Here is a 21,699-nt window from a genome sequence, read left to right as displayed (position 1 = left end):
AAACATGTTTAATCTATAAGCAAAATATCAAGACCATATTGGGAGAGGACAGGTGTTTGGCCTGGCAGTTAAGATTCTGGTGAGGAGGCCTGTGTTCTACATTAGAGCGCCTGGGTTGAAGCCCTAGCTGCAGTTCTTTTTTCCAAATTCCTGCTAATGTAAACCCTGAAAAGCAGCAGGTGAGGAATCAAGTAATTGCATCCCTACAACCTACGTGGGAGACCTGCATAGAGTAGCCAGCCCACATCTTCAGCTTTGGTTTGGCACAACCCTGTCTGTTGTGTGCATCTGGGGGATGAACCAGCAGATAGGAGCTCTCTCTGTCTCTGAAATAATGTTAATAATAATAATAATAAATATGTTATATAATCATTTCCACAAAGAAATACTATCAACAATGAAGCCTGTCATGCTTATTCTTATTTTTGGTTAGAGTTGGTATTCCACATGCAGTAATGGATTTGAGCAAATTTCTCTTCATGCTCACAGCCTGGGCCCTTTGTGACTCTTTGCACACCATGAAGTGGTAATTGAGGGAGAGATTCTCTGACTCTGGAACAGAGCTGGATGCGCTGGCTTTCAGATGCTGAACTCCAGATCTACAGACATGGTATTATATGGGTAGTGGTGCTCTGCTCATATCTAAGTATGAGAAAAGGAATTATGGGATTCACCACAGCAGAAAAAATTAGAGTTAGTGTCAGGAAGACGTTCTTCACTAAACAAACAGCAAGATGCAACTCCCACTTAGATGGTGATATTTCTCATGGAGAAATTGTCCATCAGGTAGGAGAGTAGACAAAATGATTCTGGGGATGCCTTCCTTGCCTTATGTGGTGGTGATATTTTGAAGCAGGAAAAAATACAAACTTGGAATAAAGTTCACTCAACACAAAACCTCAGAAGTTCTTGATAAATTATCTCTTTTTCTTTAGCTCATTTTATCAAGAAAGTGTAGTTTGAATCAAACTCAAGAGGAAGAGATCCTACAAGATATCTGAACACAAACGTTGACAGAGCTGAAGAACTGGTACCATATTGTATCCTAGGATGGAGGAACTCAAAAAGTAGATGCTCCTGTGAACCTAATCCAATCAGAAGATCACGTCTCATCATGACTGTGGGCCAGTATTCACAATGCAGTATCAGAAATGCTTACAGTAGCAATTTTACTCATTTATACTGTGTTAAACATAAATGATGCTTTAAGCAATTTTGCTAACTTCCAATGAGGTATGCATTTTCTGAAAAAGACAAATATTTTAAAAGCAACTATGATTTGTAACATTTTTCTTAAAACCATCTTTCTTCTTCTGATTTTGGAATAACTCTCCCCAAAATCTTACTGTCCCAAAGCCCGTTGCGTAATTCTAATGACTTAAGGCTTTTATGAATCTTCCAAGACTTAGTAAGGGTGTGCCTGAGAAAGTTGGTGCAGAGCTGTTAACGTCCTGTGAGCCAACAGGATGTGCTCCCAACAGATCTACCTTTACAAGAAGTGGACGGAAGACCTAGCACTCCTTGCCCTTTGGGCTGAACCTGACAGCCTGGTGTCATTTGGCTGCATTACATCAGGAGAATGTTCTTGGTAGTTGTATTGCAGCCCAGTTATATGCTTGTACCTGATAGCACAGAAAACTGAGCAAAGAACTAGTGATCCAAATAAAAACATCTAGTTACGTTCAACCTCCTCACACGTACAGACGTGGAAATTTTCAGAGGCTTTTCTTTTTTTGGAAGGAAGAATAGATTCTAGCTTTACTAAATGTGTCAGGAAAAAAAAAAAAAGCAGATGCCTATATTGCAAAAAATAAGCTGGGATCATTGTTTTTTGACAAATTCTCAGGATCCAATAGGATATTGAGTCTTTCCCTTCCTTTCTTCTGTTCTCCTCTTGGTTCTTTACCCAGGTCCTTTAATTTCTTATCTAGCTTGGCATACAGAAGGTCTTCAAAAAGTCTATTGAAAAGATGTGTTATAAAAAAACCATATATGTGCTTTGAAATTTTTTGCACCAAAATAAATGTGTCTTTTAATTCCATCTTTTTCCATGAACTTTTTAAGCCTCCTCATACAAATCTGATCCATCCTGCAGACACCAGAGAGAGGCCACCTCCTCTTAAACTCTCCCAGTTAGAAGTCATCACTGGTTCTTTAGAACTCTGGGACAGTCTATGTTTCTTGTCTTGTTTTAGAGTTCATGTTTGTAATTTCCCTTTTAGATGATTTGTCTCTTGTAGCTATGATCTGGACTACAATGGATTCATTTTGTACCTTCTCAGTTCCCAAGTATTCAGCAAAACTTAATATGTAACAACTTATTTGTGTATATCCTTCATTTAAAACAGTTGGTAGGAAAAACAGGAAATGGAAATGGAATTATCTTATACCAATAGGGCCCCCTGTTGCCAAGAGGATGTTGTGTCTTCTTTTGTTAGGAAAAATGTACCTCAGTTTAAGAACAAGAGTATGTTTTCTTTCTTGGGCATCTTAGGGGCATAATTGTTGTTGCAACAGTGACTTAAGAACCTATAGACTCTGCATGCTGCTTAGCAAGAGGCAGAGAGGCCAGGGGAGGCAAGCCAGGGTAGGACACAGTTGGCTGCTGAGACTTGGCCATGTGTGCCACAAAGGTGCAACTGCCTGTCAGGCTGCCCTGGAGAACACTGATCTGAGTCAAATCACATTGCAGAACCCAGAATGGAAACACTAACCAGTGCAGGGTGCTTTAAAAGATCAGCACTGCATTTAGTAAAGGACTGAAGCTCCAGAACATGGAAGGTCCTTGTCCCCATCTACTCCAGTGCAGACTCTTTATGTTCAAATCACTTCACCCTGAATGGCAAATAGAAAATAACTTGGTACAGGCAAGAGAACAGAACAGAGCCTTATAGAGAGGAAAGGAAAAAAGGGTGAAATTAAAAAAAAAAAAAAAAAAAGGATTTTCAAGTGGAAGGCTGGAGCCTGACAGCTGTTTTTACCTTAGACTCACTCCTCTGACCCATCAGTCCCTACTTCTTGTTTCTGGAATCTGAGCTGCATGAGAACAAGATTACTTTTTGTATGATTAATGATTTGTGATGTGGAACTGACCACTTCCTATCGGGAGGGTAGCTTCCCCATCTAGGAAGTAGGGTGTTCAAAGCTGTCCTCTAAGAAGGACACTGAGATGGATGGAAGAATGGCTCCTGCTAGTGTGATAGGCCTGTTCCAGGTGTCAGGGAGCCAGGAAGTGAGTTACTTAAGAGTCCTTAAAGGCCTCCTGGAACCTGATTGTTTTCCAAAATAGGAAACACATTCTTAAGAAAACCTTCTCATTCAGTTGTGATTAAGAGCATAGTTCCTGCAGAAAGTTCAATTTCAGCATAGGATTCAGTGGAATTCTCATCTTAACGTACGGAGTTTGTTCTAGCTGTGCATAGAGGCTGCTGTGGTTTGAATGTGTCTCCTAAATTTCATGTATTGAAATCTTAGCCCACAGACTCATGTTAATAGTATTTGGAGGTGGGGGTCTTTGGGAGGTAATTAAGGTCAGATGAAGTCCTGTGAGCGGTGCTCCCATGATGCAATTAGTGGCTTGATAGGAGGATGCTCTAGTGGTGCAATCAGTAGGAAGAGAGACTGGAGCTAGAAGGCTTGTTCTGTCTCTCCACGTGATGTCCTCAGCAAGGTCATGACTTAGCAAGAGCTTTCACCTGAAGTCAAAGAGACGGCCATCCATGCTCTTGGACTTCCCAGCCTTCAGAACTGTAATAAATGCATCTCTTTTCTTTTTAAATTATCCAGTCTCTGGTATTTTGCTATAGCCGCATAAAATGGACTAAGGCAAGGCCTTTAATGTGTTACTTGGGTAGCAAATGATGCATAATGACCAAGACCAAAATGTAATGCTTCCATTACATTTAATGTTAATTTCCTAGATGTTCATAGTGAAATCATTAGTTAATTGGTGATTATTTGTGTGACCCAGAAGAGTAGGTGCAAGTAGCACCTACTGAAAAGGTCAGCTTACTCTCAGGGTAAGTTGCACACTGGATATGATCGGAACCAAACTGATCTCTCAGTCTTAGAGAAGTCAGGAGTGCTGTGAGTGCTGTGGGCCTCGTGATTTCTGCCTTGGCAGGCTTTATGTCAGGTGTTCCCAGTACTCAGGAGTTAAGAAGATGCTGTTCAGCTCAGTTGAAAGTAAAGCATTGCCTCTTGCAAAAGTCATGTTGGATGAAGTTGGCTTGGGTGGTGCTCAGGCTGAAAGAACACCCATTTGCAATATGTTATTGCTGCAACAATTATGATAACCCGTTTGTCTATAAAGATGCCTTCTGTTGTTATTAGATCATTAACCTTAACAGTATCAACATGTTCTCAGTTATGTAACTGCACTAGGAGGACTGGAGAACATCCTGCTCTGGAAGACAATGCTCACAGTTCATGCCTTACTGGTTCCAAAAAAAGCTCCCATCCTCATAACTTAGTCCCAGTGCTTGGAACTACCCAAGGTGCTGTAAAGCAGATTGGAGGGAAGTCTGTAAACCCACAGTCAATAAAGCAGAAATTAAACTAAGGGGTGGCACACCCAAAACTTGCTAGAATAAGCCCCAAAGTCAAAGTCCAATTGCCTTTGTTTGAAGAATTAAAAAGCAAAAATAAACCTCAAAGAAACACAGCTGAAACTGCAATAGGGCCCTTAAACACTATTTTTTTCTTTTTTTTCTTTTTTGACAGGCAGAGTGGACAGTGAGAGAGAGAGAGAGACAGAGAGAAAGGTCTTCCTTTTGCCGTTGGTTCACCCTCCAATGGCCGCTGCGGCCGGCGCGCTGCGGCCAGCACATTGCGCTGATCCGATGGCAGGAGCCAGGTGCTTCTCCTGGTCTACCATGCGGGTGCAGGGCCCAAGTGCTCGGGCCATCCTCCACTGCACTCCCTGGCCACAGCAGAGAGCTGGCCTGGAAGAGGGGCAACCGGGACAGAATCCGGCGCCCCGACAGGGACTAGAACCCGGTGTGCTGGCGCTGCAAGGCGGAGGATTAGCCTAGTGAGCCGCAGCACCGATAAACACTCTTAATCTTACTTATTTCCAATCCCAAATTGGCAATTGTCCCCATATTTTTGTGAAAACTCTTAACTAGGATTGGTAATGGTTTGCCAAGCTTTTTTTTTCTTTTTTAAGATTTATTTATCTATTTGAAAGTCAAAGTTACATAGAGAGAGGGAGAGGTCTTCCATCCAATGTTTTACTCCCCAGTTGCTGCAACAGCCGGAGATGCGCCCATCTGAAACCAGGAGCTTCCTCAGGGTCTCCCATGTAGGTGCAGGGGCCCAAGGACTTGGGCCGTCCTCCACTGCTCTCCCAGGCCATAGCAGAGAGCTGGATCAGAGGTAGAGCAGCCGGATCTCAAACCGGCGCCCATATGGGATGCTGGCACTGCAAGCCAGGACATTAACTCGCTGTGCCACAGTGCCGGCCCCAAGCCAAGCTTTTAACAAAGGCACTTTTCACCTGGTCTTGGTTGACATTGTAAAAACATACAAGAATAGTACTTGGCGGATTGGCAACATACACTTAATAGTCATCTTGCTGAAGAACAGCCTGATAATTGTTAAATGCTTCATTACCTGGAGTAAGGGGAAACAGACTAGGGCTGTAATTCTGTCTTATCTGTGGATACGGTGACTAGACATTTACAGTTACAGAGGAGGTAGACAGATTAAATGACAATGTAATTGAATCATTTTTCTTAAGTTATAAAACATACAACCTTGTGGAGTAGATGGTTATTTCTTGTTCTTGAGCTTTCCGCTTTCCTAATTTTTGACACAGAAAAACAGAGATTGAGGAGGAGCAGCATGATGTGGATCACACAGCTTCTCTGCAGTTCTTCCAAAAATAAAACCATGAGGTCATGCTCAATCCTTTCTAGTCCTTTATTTTTAAAGTCCTTCAAGCATTGTCTTTAAAGGCAATGATGGAGACACAAACAGGCAAATTCTCAAAGATAGAAGCCAGGTCCTCATCCTAAACTCTCCTTTCTCAGATTGCAACTGAATTGCTTTGATATTTGACTCAGTCTCAGAGATTCTCGGTTCTGATTTTAGAGTCAGGTATGACTTTTTAAAAGAGCATGAAAGGTAAAAAGACCAAAAACGCCGGCTGAGGACTACCCCACCTTGGGCGGCTCCAGGCAGCAGGTTTGCAAGTATTTTAATTCCTCCCCCTCAACCCCCAGAAACATCCTGTTTGTTGGCAAACAACAAAAGGTACTCAAGCTTGTAAAGAAGGAATTAGAGGGTCAAAGTTGCCAGGGCACTTAGCTTTATGGTTGGGTTTTGAATCTACCAGCTTGCTTAATGATAATTCTCAGAAGCACATGTTGAAGGGCAAGACTTTTAGCCTGGAGTATACAAGGAGTTAATAATTTCACTTTAATCTCATCTTTCTCAGCTAGGTGAGAAGTTGAAGTCCAGACCTGGGAGCTGTCGCTCCCCCTCTTCATGGAGGAACGACACTAAACCCTGCCTAGGCTTCATATCCGAGTCACGGCACCATTATGTCGCTCCCCGTCTTCGTGGAGGAACGACACAGGACCCTGCGCTGTTCTTTTGTCTGCTTGGCCCTCCCCGGGTTTGCTGCTGGTTCTTCCCGGGTTGGCTACCGACCCTTCCACCTCCGTGGAAGGGCGGTTCCCCCTGGCCACTTTCCCCACTTCCGCGGGGGAGCGGCACACCGCCGGCCGGCTCTCTCGGGGGCTGCACAGGTGTTCCTTCAGATAGATGTTCCCCTTAGATGTTCCTGGTGCATGTTGTCTCTCTCCTCCTTTATAGTCCTCTTCCACCAATCCCAACTCTACTACCCACACGCCGAGTATGCTGTTCTCCTCCAATCAGGAGCAGGTCCTACAGTTTATTGGTTGAACTGGAGGCAGCTGGGTAGAAGCTGTTTCTCCCTTCTCAGCGCCATATTGTGGGAGAGCAGATGCATAGAATAAGTCTTAATTCCAGTAACTCAGTCTAGTCCGAGTTGCTCCCCACAGGAGCTTAGGCATAGAGCTGTTTGCTCCTGAGATGGACAACACGTATGTTATTATCTCTACCTCTTATCCTCCTCTCAATATATTACTTCTTCTTAAACTTTTAATTTCATTCTTACTCTTTTTAAAAAGATTGATTAATCTCCACATGGACGCAATGGCCAGGGTTGGGCCAGGCCAAAGTTAGGAGCCAGGAACTTCTGGGTCTCCCCTGTAGGCGGCAGGGTTCCAAACATTTGGACCATTTTCCATCTTATGCTGCTTTCCCAAGCATATTAACAGGGAGCTGGATCAGAAGTGGAGCAGACAGGACACAAATTGGTGCCCATATGGGATGCTGACATCACAGGCAGTGGCTTTACTGGCTATACCACATCCCCAATGCCTGGCTCCTGGCATCAGCCTGGTGCAGCCCCAGCTATTGCAGGCATCTGGGGAATGAACCAGTGGTTGGGAGAGCTCTCGTCTATTTTTATGTTCCTCCATTTTTATTCTTGATGCTTTATATGTGTTTTTCCTCTTCTTTCATTCATCTTTAAGACTTTTATAGGTTAAACTTAAATGTAGCAATGGGAAGAATATATTTTTGTATTTAAAAACCTAGGAAATTATTTTTTGACCATTTTTGACATTCCTTGACAATATTCATTATCTAAATCTGATGTACTGTGGAGGAAAAAGAAAGAGTTCTGTAATTCCTGGCCAAAGGCGTGAATGGGATAGAGTGAAAGCCAATATGTAAATAACCATGTACAATGGGATTTGAGCCAATGGGTCCAGGTTCCTGTCTCTCAGCAAGGACCCACGCACCTGTAATGAAGTTTCCATCTGCTCCATTTCACAATGAGAATAAGAATGATATTGTGAGGTTTTAATAAGTTTGAATGTGTTCAAGACAGGGAATTGCCTTTTACAAATACCATTCATAGTAAAATTTCCTTTATGAACTGATAATTCATGACTTTTTTCATGTAATTTTGATGATAAAAATCAGACAACCCACAGTGGGCCTTTGGCATTTCAGTTAAGACACCAACTTGGAATGTCTGCATCCCATATCTAGTGTGGGTTCAAGTCCCAGCTTTGCTTTTGATTCTAGCTTCCTGCATCTTGCCATTGCACACTCTGGGAAGGAGCAGGTGATGGCTCAAGTACTTGGGTCCCTGCTACCCATGTGGGAAACTCAGATTGAGTTCCTGGCTCCTGGCTCCTTGCATCAGTCTGGACCAGCCCTAGCTATTGCAGGCATTTGGGGAATGAACCAGTGGTTGGGAGATCTCTCTCAGTCTATTTTTGTGTTCCTCCATTTTTCAAACATATAAAATACTTTTTTAAAAAATTTGGACAATTCAATGTTAATTACCTGAATTCTTTTTTAAAATTTCGCTAATCTAGAATCTGGAATCTACTGTCATAGCTACAAATGTTGGAAATTATATGGAGTTAGGTAGGTATGGATTTATGGTTAGAACAAAGGGATATTGGTTAGTTTCCTGCAGCTACTATGACGAAGTACCACAGACTTGATAACTTAATGGAAGTGTATTCTCCAGGATATCTGGAGGCCAGCACCCTGTGGAGGCTCTTCCAGAGAATTCCTGCTTGCCTCTTCCAGCTTCAGTGGTGGCCAACATTCTTTGACTTCCTTGGCATCCTTCACTGCTCCAATCCCTGCTTCCCTCTTGATATCATCTGTGTACGCACTGTGTGTCTCTGTGTCTAATCTCTGTATTATAAGGATAATCTCTTTATGCTTACTCTGCTTCTCTTCTGCAAGAATACTCAAGATCCTTAGCAGTCAAAGACAAAATTAACATTTGGGATTGCATCAAATTGAAAAGTTTCTGTACTGGTACTGCAAAAGAAACAGTCAGGAAAGTGAAGAGGCAACCGACAGAATGGGAAAAAATATTTGCAAACTATGCAACAGATAAAGGGTTGATAACCAGATCTACAAAGAAACCAAGAAACTCCACAACATCAAAACAAACAACCCACTTAAGAGATGCGCCAAAGACCTCAATAGACATTTTTCAAAAGAGGAAATCCAAATGGCCAACAGACACATGAAAAAATGTTCAAGGTCATTAGCAATCAGGGAAATGCAAATCAAAACCACAATGAAGTTTCTCATCAGCCTGCTCAGAATGGCTCACATTCAGAAATCTACCAACAATAGATGCTGGCGAGGATATGGGGAAAAAGGGACATTAACCCACTGTTGGTAGGAATGCAAACTGGTTAAGCCACTATGGAAGTCAGTCTGGAGATTCCTCAGAAACCTGAATATAACCCTACCATACAACCCAGCCATCCCACTCCTTGGAATTTACCCAAAGGAAATTAAATTGGCAAACACAAAAGCTGTCTGCACCTTAATGTTTATTGCAGCTCAATTCACAATAGCTAAGACCTGGAATCAACCCAAATGCCCATCAACAGTAGACTGGATAAAGAAATTATGGGACATGTACTCTATAGAATACTATACAGCAGTCAAAAACAATGAAACCCAGTCATTTGCAACAAGATGGAGGAATCTGGAAAACATCATGCTGAGTGAACTAAGCCAGTCCCAAAATGACAAATATATATTCTCCCTGATCAGTGACAACTAACTGAGCACCAAAGGGGAAACTCGTTGAAGTGAAATGGACACTATGAGAAACAGTGACTTGATCAGCTCTTGTCCTGACTGTTGATGTACAATGTAATATTTTATCCATTTTAGTATTTTTTTTGTTCTAGTACTATTGGTTGAACTCTGTAATTAACACACAATTATTCTTAGGTGTTTAAATTTTTTTGTTTGTTTGTTTTTAAACTTTTATTTAATGCATATAAATTTCCAAAGTACGACTTATGGATTACAATGGCTTCCCCCCCATACCGTCCCTCCCACCCACAACCCTCCCCTTTCCCACTCCCTCTCCCCTTCCATTCACATCAAGATTCATTTTCGATTATCTTAATATACAGAAGATCAGCTTAGTATACATTAAGTATGGATTTCAACAGTTTGCTCCCACACAGAAACATAAAGTGAAAAATAATAGATGATTTTTTTAAATGATGATGAAATCAGAGCAGACCTATTGTCATGTTTAATCCCAGTGAGAGTCAAGTTGGGAATTGATAATTTTTTTTTTTTTTTTACAGAGGATCAGTTTAGTATGCATTAAGTAAGGATTTCAACAGTTTGCACCCCCATAGAAACACAAAGTGAAATATATTGTTTGAGTACTCGTTATAGCATTAAATCTCAATGTACAGCACATTAAGGATAGAGATCCTACATGAGGAGTAAGTGCACAGTGACTCCTGTTGTTGACTTTACCAATTGACACTCCTGTCTATGGCATCAGTAATCTCCCTATGCTCCAGTCATGAGTTTCCAAGGCTATGGAAGCCCTCTGAGTTCTCCGACTCTTATCTTGTTTAGACAAGGTCATAGTCAAAGTGGAGGTTCTCTCCTCCCTTCAGAGAAAGGTACCTCCTTCTTTGAAGACCTGTTCTTTCCACTGGGATCTCACTCACAGAGATCTTTTTGCCAGAGTGTCTTGGCTTTCCATGCCTGAAATACTCTCATGAGCTTTTCAGCCGGCTCCGAATGCCTTTAGGGCTGATTCTGAGGCCAGAGTGCTATTTAGGACATCTGCCATTCTATGAGTCTGCTGAGTATCTCACTTCCCATGTTGGATCACTCTCCCCTTTATTTACTCCATCAGTTAGCGTTAGCAGGTACTAGACTTGTCTATGTGCTCCCTTTGACTCCCAGTCCCTTCACCATGACCAACTGTGAACTGAAACTGATCACCTGGAACAGTGAGATGGCATTGGTACATGCCACCTCGATGGGATTGAATTGGAATCCCCTGGTATGCTTCCAACTCCACCACTTGGGGCAAGTCAGCCTGAGCATGTCCCAAATTATACATCTCTTCCCTCTCCCATTCCCACCACCATGTTCAACAGGGATCACATTTCAGTTAATTTTCAACACTTAAGAATAACTGTGCATCAATTACAGATCTAAACCAGTCATATTAAGTAGAACAGATAAAAAAAAACTACTAAGAGGGATAATGTATTTAGTTGTTCATTAACAGTCAGGGCTATGCTGATCAAGCCACCGTTTCCCATAGTGTCCACCTCACTCCAACAGGTTTCCCTCTTGGTGTTCAGTCAGTTGTCACCGATCAGGGAGAACATATGGTATTTGTCCCTTTGGGACTGGCTTATTTCACTCAGCATGATGTGTTCCAGATTCCTCCATTTTGTTGCAAATGACTGGATTTCGTTGTTTCTTACTGCGGTATAGTATTCTAAAGAGTACATATCCCATAATTTCTTTATCCAGTCTATCGTTGATGGGCATTTAGGTTGGTTCCAGGTCTTAGCTATTGTGAATTGAGCTGCAATAAACATTAGGGTGCAGACCTCTTTTTTGCTTGCCAATTTAAATTCCTTTGGGTAAATTCCAAGGAGTGGGATGGCTGGGTCGAACGGTAGGGTTATCTTCAGGTTTCTGAGGAATCTCCAGACTGACTTCCATAGTGGCTTGACCAGTTTGCATTCCCACCAACAGTGGGTTAATGTCCCTTTTTCCCCACATCCTCACCAGCATCTGTTGTTGGTAGATTTCTGCATGTGAGCCATTCTAACCGGGGTGAGGTGAAACCTCATTGTGGTTTTGATTTGCATTTCCCTGATTGCTAATGACCTTGAACATTTTTTCATGTGCCTGTTGGCCATTTGGATTTCCTCTTTTGAAAAATGTCTATTGAGGTCCTTGGCCCATCTCTTAAGTGGGTTGTTGGTTTTGTTTTTGTGGAGTTTCTTGATCTCTTTGTAGATTCTGGTTATTAACCCTTTATAGAGAAGTTTCTGTACTGCAAAAGAAACAGTCAGGAGAGTGAAAAGACAACCAACAGAATGGGAAAAAATATTTGCAAACTTAGGTGTTTAAATTTTAACTGAAAAGTGATCCCTGTTAGGAATTTGGAAACATTATCCTAAGTGAAATAAGCCAGTCCCAAATGGACAAATATCATATGTTCTCCCTGATTGATGACAACTAACCGAGCACCAAAAAGGAAACCTGTTAAAGTGAAATGAGCACTATGAGAAACAGTGACTTGATCAGCCCTTGCCCTGACTGTTGATGAACAACTTAATACGTTATCCCTCTTAGTATTTTTTTGTTTGTTTGTTCTACTTAATACTTTTGGTTGAATACTGTAATCAATACACAGTTATTCTTAAGTGTTGAAACTTAAATGAAAAGTGATCGCTGTTAAATATAAGAGTGGGAATAAGAGAGGGAAGAGAGGTGCAATTTGGGACATGCTCAAGCTGACTTGCCCCAAATGGTAGAGTTAGAAACATACCAGGGGATTCCAATTCAATCCCATCAAGGTGGCATGTACCAATGCCATCTCACTAGTCCAAGTGATCAATTTCTGTTCACAATTGATCGTAATGATAGGTCTAAGAGCCAAAGGGATCACATAAACAAGAATAGTGTCTGCAAATACTGTCTGCAAATACTAACTGATAGAATCAAAAAGGGAGAGAACGATCCAACATGGGAAGCGAGATACACAGCAGACTCATAGAATGGCAGATGTCCTAAACAGCACTCTGGTCTCAGAATCAGCCCTTAAGGCGTTCGGATCTGGCTGAAGTGCCCATGAGAGTATTTCAGTCATGGAAAGCCAAGACACTTTGGCAAAAAAAAAAAAAATGACCTAAATGAAAGATCTCTGCAAGTGAGATCCCAGTGGAAAGAACGGGTCATCAAAGAAGGAGGTACCTTTCTCTGAAGAGAGGAGAGAACTTCCATTCTGACTACGACCTTGTCTAAATATGATCAGAGTTGGTGAACTCAAAAGGTTTCCATAGCCTTGGCAACTCATGACAAGAGCGTAGGGTGATTACTGATGCCATAAACAAGAGCGTCAGTTTGTTAAGTCAACAAGAGGAGTCACTGTGCACTTACACCTCATGTAGGATCTCTGTCCTCAATGTGCTGTACATTATGATTTAATGCTATAATTAGTACTCAAACACTATTTTTCACTTTGTGTTTCTATGTGGGTGCAAACTGTTGAAATCTTTACTTAATGTATGCTAAACTGATCTTCTGTATATAAAGAGAATCGAAAATGAATCTTGATGTGAATGGAATGGGAGAGGGAGCGGGAAAGGGGAGGGTTGCAGGTGGGAGGGAAGTTATGGGGGGGGAGCCATTGTAATCCATAAGCTGTACTTTGGAAATTTATATTCATTAAATAAAAGTTAAAAAAAAAGAAATTATGGGACATGTACTCTATAGAATACTATATAGCAGTAAAAAAAAAATGAAATCCGGTCATTAGCAACAAAATGCAGGAATCTGGAAAACATCATGCTGAGTGAAATAAGCCAGTCCCAAAGGGACAAATATATGTTCTCCCTCATCAGTGACAACTAAGCACCAAAAAGGAAACCTGTTGAAATGAAATGGACACTATAAGAAAGAGTGACTTGATTGGCCCTTGTCCTGACTGTTGATGTACAACTTAATGCTTTATCCCTTTTAGTATTTTTTTTGTTCTACTTAATATTAATGGTTGAACTCTGTAATTAACACACAATTATTATTAGGTGTTTAAATTTAACTGAAAAGTGATCCATGTTAAATATAAGAGTGGGAATAAGAAAGGGAGGAGATGTACAATTTGGGACATGCTCAATCAGACTTGCCCCAAATGGTAGAGTTAGAAATGTGCCAGGGGATTCTAATTCAATCCCATCAAGATGGCATATACCAATGCCATCTCTCTAGTCCAAGTGATCAATTTCAGTTCACAATTGATCATACTGATAGGTCTAAGAGTCAAAGGGATCGCATATACAAGACTGGTGTCTGCAAATACTAACTGATAGAATCAAAAAGGGAGAGAACGATCCAACATGGAAAGCGAGATACACAGCAGACTCATAGAATGGCAGATGTCCTAAACAGCACTCTGGTCTCAGAATCAGCCCTTAAGGCGTTCGGATCTGGCTGAAGTGCCCATGAGAGTATTTCAGGCATGGAAAGCCAAGACACTTTGGCAAAAAAAAAAAAAAAAAAAAAAAAAAGAGGACCTAAATGAAAGATCTCTGCGAGTGAGATCCCTGTAGAAAGAACAGGCCATCAAAGAAGGAGGTACCTTTCTGAAGAGAGGAGTGAATGTCCACTTTGATATGACCTTGTCTGAATAAGAGCGAAGTCGGTGAACTCAAAAGGCTTTCATAGCCTTGGCAACTCATGACAAGAGCCTAGGGAGATTACTGATACCATAAACAAGAGTGTCAATTTGTTAAGTCAACAAGAGGAGTCACTGTGCACTTACTCCTCATATAGAATCTCTGTCTTTAATGTGTTGTTCAATGTGAATTAATGCTATAACTAGCACTCAAACAGTATTTTACACTTTATGTTCTGTGTGGGTGCAAACTGTTGAAATCTTTACTTAGTATATACTAAATTGATCTTCTATATGTAAAGATAATTAAAAATGAATCTTGATGTGAATGGAATGGGAGACGGAGCGGGAGATGGGAGGGTTTCGGGTGGGAGGGAAGTTATGGGGGAGAAAAGTCATTGTCATCCATAAGCTGTACGTTGGAAATTTATATTTGCTAAATAAAAAAAAAAACTTAATCACATCTTTATGGAACGTTTTTCTAAATAAGGTGATATTTAAATAATCCAGGGACTGGGATGTGAACATGTTTTGGGGAGTCATTATCTGCTTGCCTCAGGCATCAAGCTTTATTCTAGCCAAGATTGTTACTATGGCACCTGAGTGTGGTCTAGGAGAGAGTAGCACAGTCTTAAGTGATAGAGTTCTTTGTTGTAGGAACATCACCAGGTTTTCTAAAATTTCTAAAATTTCTAAAAATTTAAGAATTTTCTGTTTTGGTTATTTCTGGATGAAGAAAGTGTAGAGTTTGTTTCCTTTCTGAAAATGCATTTACTTTTAAATGTGTTGAGATTAACATGGGTAGTTTTGTAATAAGAAATGTTAAATAAAATTTGTGGGAGGCTGTATTACTACAATGAGATGCCAGAGATAAGCTAAGTTTACAAAGAGAGGTTGATTTTTTTTTTCTCACAGTTCCAACCGTTCACAGTCAAAGATTAAGCGGCCCTACTGGTTGAGCATCAGGTGATGGCAGAGTTGCTGGCAGAGTCCTGAGGTTGCCTAGAACATCACATGACAGGAAGTACTACATCACTACATTATCTCTGTGGTCTCTTCCAATACTATTGGGATTTAATCATGGGGGCTCCACATCAATGACCCGAAGGTCTCTACACAAAGGTCACACCTTCAGATACCATAACTGGATTAAGTGTCCATCCTTGGTACCCTTAACATAGGACTTTGGGGATGAAATCTTTAACACATGGGCCTTTGGGGGGACATTCAACATCTAAACTGTCATCCAAATCATAGCAGAGGCCATGGATCTGGATTGGGTACCTGCCCTGGGCCCAACAGACCAAACCAATATAGAGTGCAATCACAGTAACTGATGTTTGCTTTGGTTGGTTGCAAAAGGCCCAGGGGGTAGGTAGCCAGTTAACTAAGCTGTAACCATAAAGTGTTTTCTGTGCATCACTTTCTTTTTTCTATAAATACTGTCTGATCACATATTGGCTGGAGTTCTCGGAACCTTCTCTGGTTGGCTATATGATTTGCAAATTGTACTTTGTACTGTGTTTTTCTTTGCTCAGATAAATGCTACTAAACTTAACTGACCTAAGGGATTTTCCCATTTAAAGGAAAATCAATTTTAAATGGGCTTCACCTTTACCACTAACTTCAATTTAGAGATAAAAATTGAAATTAACTAGAGATGAAGTAGAAAAGATTCTCTGTCTTTGGTGACTCAGGGAATTTCCTTCCTGTGCAGATGATGGGGAAGACATGATGGACTGGCCTGTCACAGTGTATCTGTGCTAACGGTCCTCAATATTTTTTTAAAAGATTTATTTACTGGGGCCGGTGCTGTGGTGCAGTGGGTTAAAAACTCAGCCTGCAGCGCTGGCATCCCATATGGGCACCAGCTCAAGTCCTGGCTGCTCCTCTTCTGATCCAGCTCTCTGCTATGATCTGGGAAAGCAGTGGAAAATGGTCCAAGTCCTTGGACCCCTGCACCCACATGGGAGACCCGGAAGAAGCTCCTGGCTCCTGGCTTTGGATTAGCTCAGCTCTGGCCGTTGCAGTCACTGGGGAGTGAACCAGCAGAATGGAAGACCTCTCTCTCTCTCTCTCTCTCTCTCTCTCTCTGGCTCTACCCCTCTCTGTAACTCTGTCTTTCAAATAAAATAATTCTTTTAAAAAAAGATTTATTTTTTTGAAGGAGTGACAGAGTGAGCATGGGAGAGAGAGATTTTCAATTCGCTGGTTCATTCCCCAGATAGCCATTAAATAATGGCCAGGGCTGTGCCAGGCCAAACTTCATCCAGGTTTCCCATGTGAGTAGCAAGGGCCCAAACACTTGGGCCATCTTCCACTGCCTATCCAGGTGCATGGACAGGGAGCTGGATTGGCAGTAGAGCAGCTGGGACTCTAGCTTCACCAATATGGGATGCCAGCACTGCAGGTGTTTGCTATATTACCCACCATTCCACAACGCTTGCCCCTCCTCAATATTTAACTTGTGGCCAAATGTATGTAGTTCTCTAAACTGACATGAAAAAAATTATAAAATATATGAATGTTTTCCATTTGTAAAGGTTAAATAATATAAAATTCCTGTCAACTTCTATTCCCTGTCTTACATTTGCATGCCACTCACCTCCAAAGATAATCACGGTAAAATAATGCACTGTTATTTTAGACATTCTCAATGCTTTTACACACATATATAGAAGATAAATTTATTTTAGTGTAGAGCAATTTTTAAAGTCTAATCTACCTATTTCCTTATCAAAAGGGCAAAATCTTAACACTTGATTATTTCCCTTTACCTCATTATTTTCTAATAATCACTGAAGAATTTAGTTGTAGACCTTTTCTTAACTTTATTAATCACTATTCACTTCAACTTATCTGTACATTGTACTAGGCACTTGTATACTATTACATATAGTATATGAGAGTATTTCAAAAGGTTCATGGAATTCCAGGAAAATTTAAAAAGAGTTTTTCTGCAAAATAATTTTTGGTACAAATTTTTTAAAATACATGGAAAATGCCTATAATGAAAAAAACTGCATGGATTTTTCTTTCACTAAGGCAAACTAATCCTTTTAATTCCTTTTTTTTTTTTTTTTTTTTGCAAACTCTTTGAAGTGTCCTTATATTTTATGAGGATTCTTTCTTGGATTGAATTGTCATCTTAAAATAAAATACCTATGGTCTTATCTTAATTCTAGAGGACTTCTTTTCAGCTCTCTTGTGTCTACAAATATGTACTTTCCTATCATTGCCCTCCTATTCAAGTACTCTTTGCCTGCATATAGAATCCTTGGTTTTGAGTAATATTTCTTCAGATCATTTGGGATATTTTTCATCATTCAGTTTTGCTAATGATAATTCCTTTATTTTTTCTTAAGATTTACTATTTATTTGAAAGGCAGAGTTACAGAGAGCAGGAGAGTGAGATTACTTCCCTCTATTAGCTTGCTCCCCAAATGGCCACAATGCCCCGGGGCTGTGTAGTGCTGAAGCCAGGATCCTGGAGCTCCCTCTGGGTCTCCCACATGGGTGCAGGGGCCCAAGTACTTGGGCCATTCTCCACTGCTTTCCCGGGCACATTAGCAGGGAGCTGGATTGGAAGTGGAGGAGACAGGACTCAAATCAATGCCAGTGTGGGCTGCTGGTGTTGCAAGTGGCAGCTTAACCTGTCATGTCACAACATGCCCGCTAGTGAGAATTTCAGTGACAACGTAATTCTAATTCCTGTGCAGGTGATTGATTTTTCTCCCCCTCTGGTAAGTCTTAGATATTGCTATTCCACAAGGTTACTTAAAGTTTCCAAGAAAGTGGAATTAGAAGATAAGCTTTTTAGTGCAAAAAAAGAAAAAGCTAAAATCCATGTATAGTTTTTTATAATATTCATTTTTCATGAACCTATGGAAGTTTCCTCATCCAGTTCTGAGAGTTCTTGATGATATATGTAGAAATATCTTGTTAATTTACACTTCTCCTATAAAAGGTACTGGAGTGGCTCTTTATATGGAATAAACTTGTTTATCTTCAGCTATAACACATTTTCAATTTTCTTTATATAGTCATTCTTTTTTTGTTTGTTTCTGGAAATCAGATATGTTGGAACTCCTAAAATGAGCTTTCTTAGCCTTTTTTTCATTTCAAAATTCTTTTTTTTTTTTTTTTTTTTTTTTGGTTAATTTTGGAAGATTTCCTTGATTTTCTCTTCTGGATCACAGGTCAGTAAACCAGTCCGTGGCTGTAACCAGCTCATCATGCAGTTTTCTAAGACAAAACAACACATGTGTGTATGTATTCTCAGCAGGTGTTTTCTCTCTGCCATGCAGTGCTGGGAGTTGTCACAGAAAACATAGCTGGAAAACCAAGAATACTTAGCCTGACCTTTCACAGAAAACATCTGACTACCGTTTTCGATGAGGAATTTGGCCATCATATGTATTCTTCTGTTCATTCTTTCCATCAAGTGTCTTACTTTTGTAATTCAATGATCCTAAAACCTGCGTATTCTTTTTCACAGCATCACACGCCTGTCTTACAGGGCAACGTCCTCTTGAATCCCTCTGAGGATATTAATTAGAAAGCGTAGAAGTGCAGTCAGTTCTCGTGAATTTTCTGTTTTCATTGGGTTCAGTGTTTTGTCTCTTCCGTGTGCCTCTTCAGCATTCCAATGGCTTCTTCTCCAAATGGCTGGTGCTTTCGCATGACGGAGGAAGAACCGGATTAACTGATGCCGCCTCCGTTGCCGATGTGGGTCTACTCTGGAGCAGGGAAGGGAGTTGCGATGGATTCGGCTGTGCTGCATGTGGCTCTGTAATCACTCCCATAATCGCCGAAGGGCCGCCTTCTGCTCTGTGATTGTTGCTGCTGAGCTTGGGGTTTCTCGGCAGCTGCTCTTACCTTCCTCTTCAGTTTGCTCTGCGCACGTTAGGCTGTGGTCTCCTTAATGCCTGTCAGTGTAATCCCATCTGTTTTCTATCTTCCAAAAATTCCTCAGTGCTGCCCCTATTCCTGTGCTGCTATGAATTCTGTCTTCAAATGAATTCTTTTTCCTGTCACTTGAAAGGTTTTGGGGGAAGGAGAGGTGGGCCGTGTGGGGAGCAGATCTGTATTCAGTTCATCATCTTGACCACGCAGCATTTCAAACGAAAAACTATCTGTACTATAGCAATTTTTCTCATAGTTTTAGGAAATAAGTCCTTTCCCACTAGCAAAACTTACAATTACTCAAAGCTTGTTTATTCAGAAATAAAAGCTTTAACAGTTTAACCATTTTGAAGTGAATGGCATTTAGAAATATATCCTCCATTTCTCTGGTTTCTTAAATGAAGGATACGCAATATCATTAACCATGTGCCTACCCAGGATCATCAGCACAAAATATTCTGCTGTCTGGGTGGTAACACAGTGAACTTGGTCCCTCGGTTCCTTTGGCCGCATCAAGCAGGCTTTCTGCTCTCAGTGTAATGGTTTCTACAGCTACCCTTTGTCCTTTATGAACTTCTCCACTTTTAATTTTCAGTGGAATGGGAAACCACATGGCTAAACATATTACAAAACAGTATGCTGTGGATAACTTGCATTAAGACAAAGGACTGAAGGGAAAAGAACACAGCTTGGTGAGGTATCCTTTTGTGAACTGTTTCAGGTATGCAAAGGTTTTTGCCTTACTTCTGTTTAACCCTGAGGTTCCTAGAAGAATGCTAGGACTCTGACAAACAGGGACATTTCAGTACTAAAAACCTTATGATGCAAAAAGATTGTATGTTACATATAACCTTTCTGAAGTTTCTGTGTATATTTGCATCCACATGTATACTTTCACATATATACTCTCCAATACATAAATGTTCACATACACAAACATATTCACAAGGAAACTTAGAAAATTTGTAGAGGAGCTGGCATTTAGCCTGATGTTTAAGATGCTTGCATCCCACATCCAAGAGGTTGGATTTGATTCCTGGCTCTGGCTCCTGACTCTAGCTTCCAACAATGTAAATCCTGTGAAGCAGAGGTGATGGCTCAGGTAATTCAGTTCTTGCCACCCATATTGGAGACCTGCATTGCATTTCTGGTTCAAGGCTTTGGCCCAGACATGGAGAGAATGAACAAGCAGATGGAAGCTGTGTCTGTCTCTTTCTGCCTTGCTTCCTCTCAAATTGAAAATCATTTTGTTTAAGATTTATTTTATTTATTTCAAAGACAGAGTTACAGAGATAAAGGTCTTCCATCTGCTGGTTCACTCTCCAAATGGCCATGATGGCTGGAGCTGGGCCAATCTGAAGCCAGGAGCCAGAAGCTTCTTCTGGGTCTCCCACGTGGGTGCAGGGACCCAAGCACTTAGGCCATCTTCTACTACTTTCCTACACCATAGTAGGGAGCTGGATTGGAAGAGGAGCAGCTGGGACTTGAACTGGCACCCATATAGGATGCAGGCACTGCAGGATTGGGCTTTAACCCACTGTGCCACAGTGCTGACCCTGAAAATCCTTTTTTAAAAGGAAAAAAAATTCATGGAAAATGAAATTATAACATTTATTTTGGTGTAAAAATTTTTGAAATACAAAGATAGTTTCTTCAAAATAGACATTTCCCATAAACTTTTTGAAAACACCTTTTATATACTCTCCAAAAAAAATAATCATCTGTTGAAGTAATCACCTACAGAGAAAATTTTTTTCTGTGTATTAGTGTTAATCTCTAAATCCCCGCTTACTCATGAATTGTGAATAAGTCACTGGCATGTTAGACAGCCAGCATAAAATATAATGTTAAGAAATATTTTGAAGGTTCTCCAATGATGTTATTGCTTTCTACAGATTTACTGTTTGCAACAGACTATACAAGAATGATGCATAAGAGCTGAAGTTAGCAAGTGTATATCTACCGTCACTCAAACTGAGACACTTAATAGGGGTAGCCAGGCAAGTAGAGGTCATGCCCAACAAGGGTCCAGTTCAGTGTTTCCTGCTTCCAATTTCTCTTTGAATCCTTCCTGCTTTCCAGAACCACCATTGTGTTTACAAAACAAGATTTTAAGTATTCATTCTCTTATTTTTTAAAGATTTACTTATTTGAAAGGCAGAGGATGGGAGAAGGAGAGAGAGATCTTCCATTCACTAGTTTACTTCCCAAATGGCCACTACAGGCAGGATTGGTCCAAGCTTAAGCCATGAGCCAGGAACTCCATCCTGGTCTTCATATGGGTGTCAGGGACTCAGGTTCTTGAGCCATCATCTGCTGCTTTCCAGGTACATTAACTGGGAGCTGGATCAGCAGAGGAGCTAGGACTCAAACCAGCACAATAATATGGAATTTGGGCATCCCAAGTGGCAGCTTAACTCACTGCCACAAAGCCCGACCCAGTGTTCATCCCATTCTTCTTCTTCTTTTTTTTAAGATTTATTTATGTATTTATTTGGAAGTCAGAGTTATACAGAGAGAAGGAGATGGCTGCA

At 40.8% G+C, this 21,699-nt stretch overlaps 1 long non-coding RNA gene across 6 annotated transcripts in view; it reads left to right on the top strand.

Moving 5' to 3' along the window:
• LOC103350933 (uncharacterized) overlaps window positions 1-21,699 on the top strand; it is a 252,701-nt gene that overhangs the window by 116,192 nt on the left and 114,810 nt on the right. For 2 of the 6 annotated variants that reach the window (XR_007909961.2, XR_007909958.2), the window contains one exon: window positions 936-9,810. The exons of the other annotated variants lie outside the window; for them this stretch is intronic. This is a non-coding gene — a long non-coding RNA (uncharacterized lncRNA). Of the gene's footprint in view, window positions 1-935; window positions 9,811-21,699 lie in introns of those variants that run through there. 6 annotated transcript variants of the gene reach the window in all.

Source organism: Oryctolagus cuniculus, chromosome 13 (assembly GCF_964237555.1).
Source record: "Oryctolagus cuniculus chromosome 13, mOryCun1.1, whole genome shotgun sequence".
NCBI lineage: Eukaryota > Metazoa > Chordata > Mammalia > Lagomorpha > Leporidae > Oryctolagus > Oryctolagus cuniculus.
Note: the sequence above shows the minus strand (reverse complement) of the source record. Positions and strands in the feature narration are given on the sequence as shown.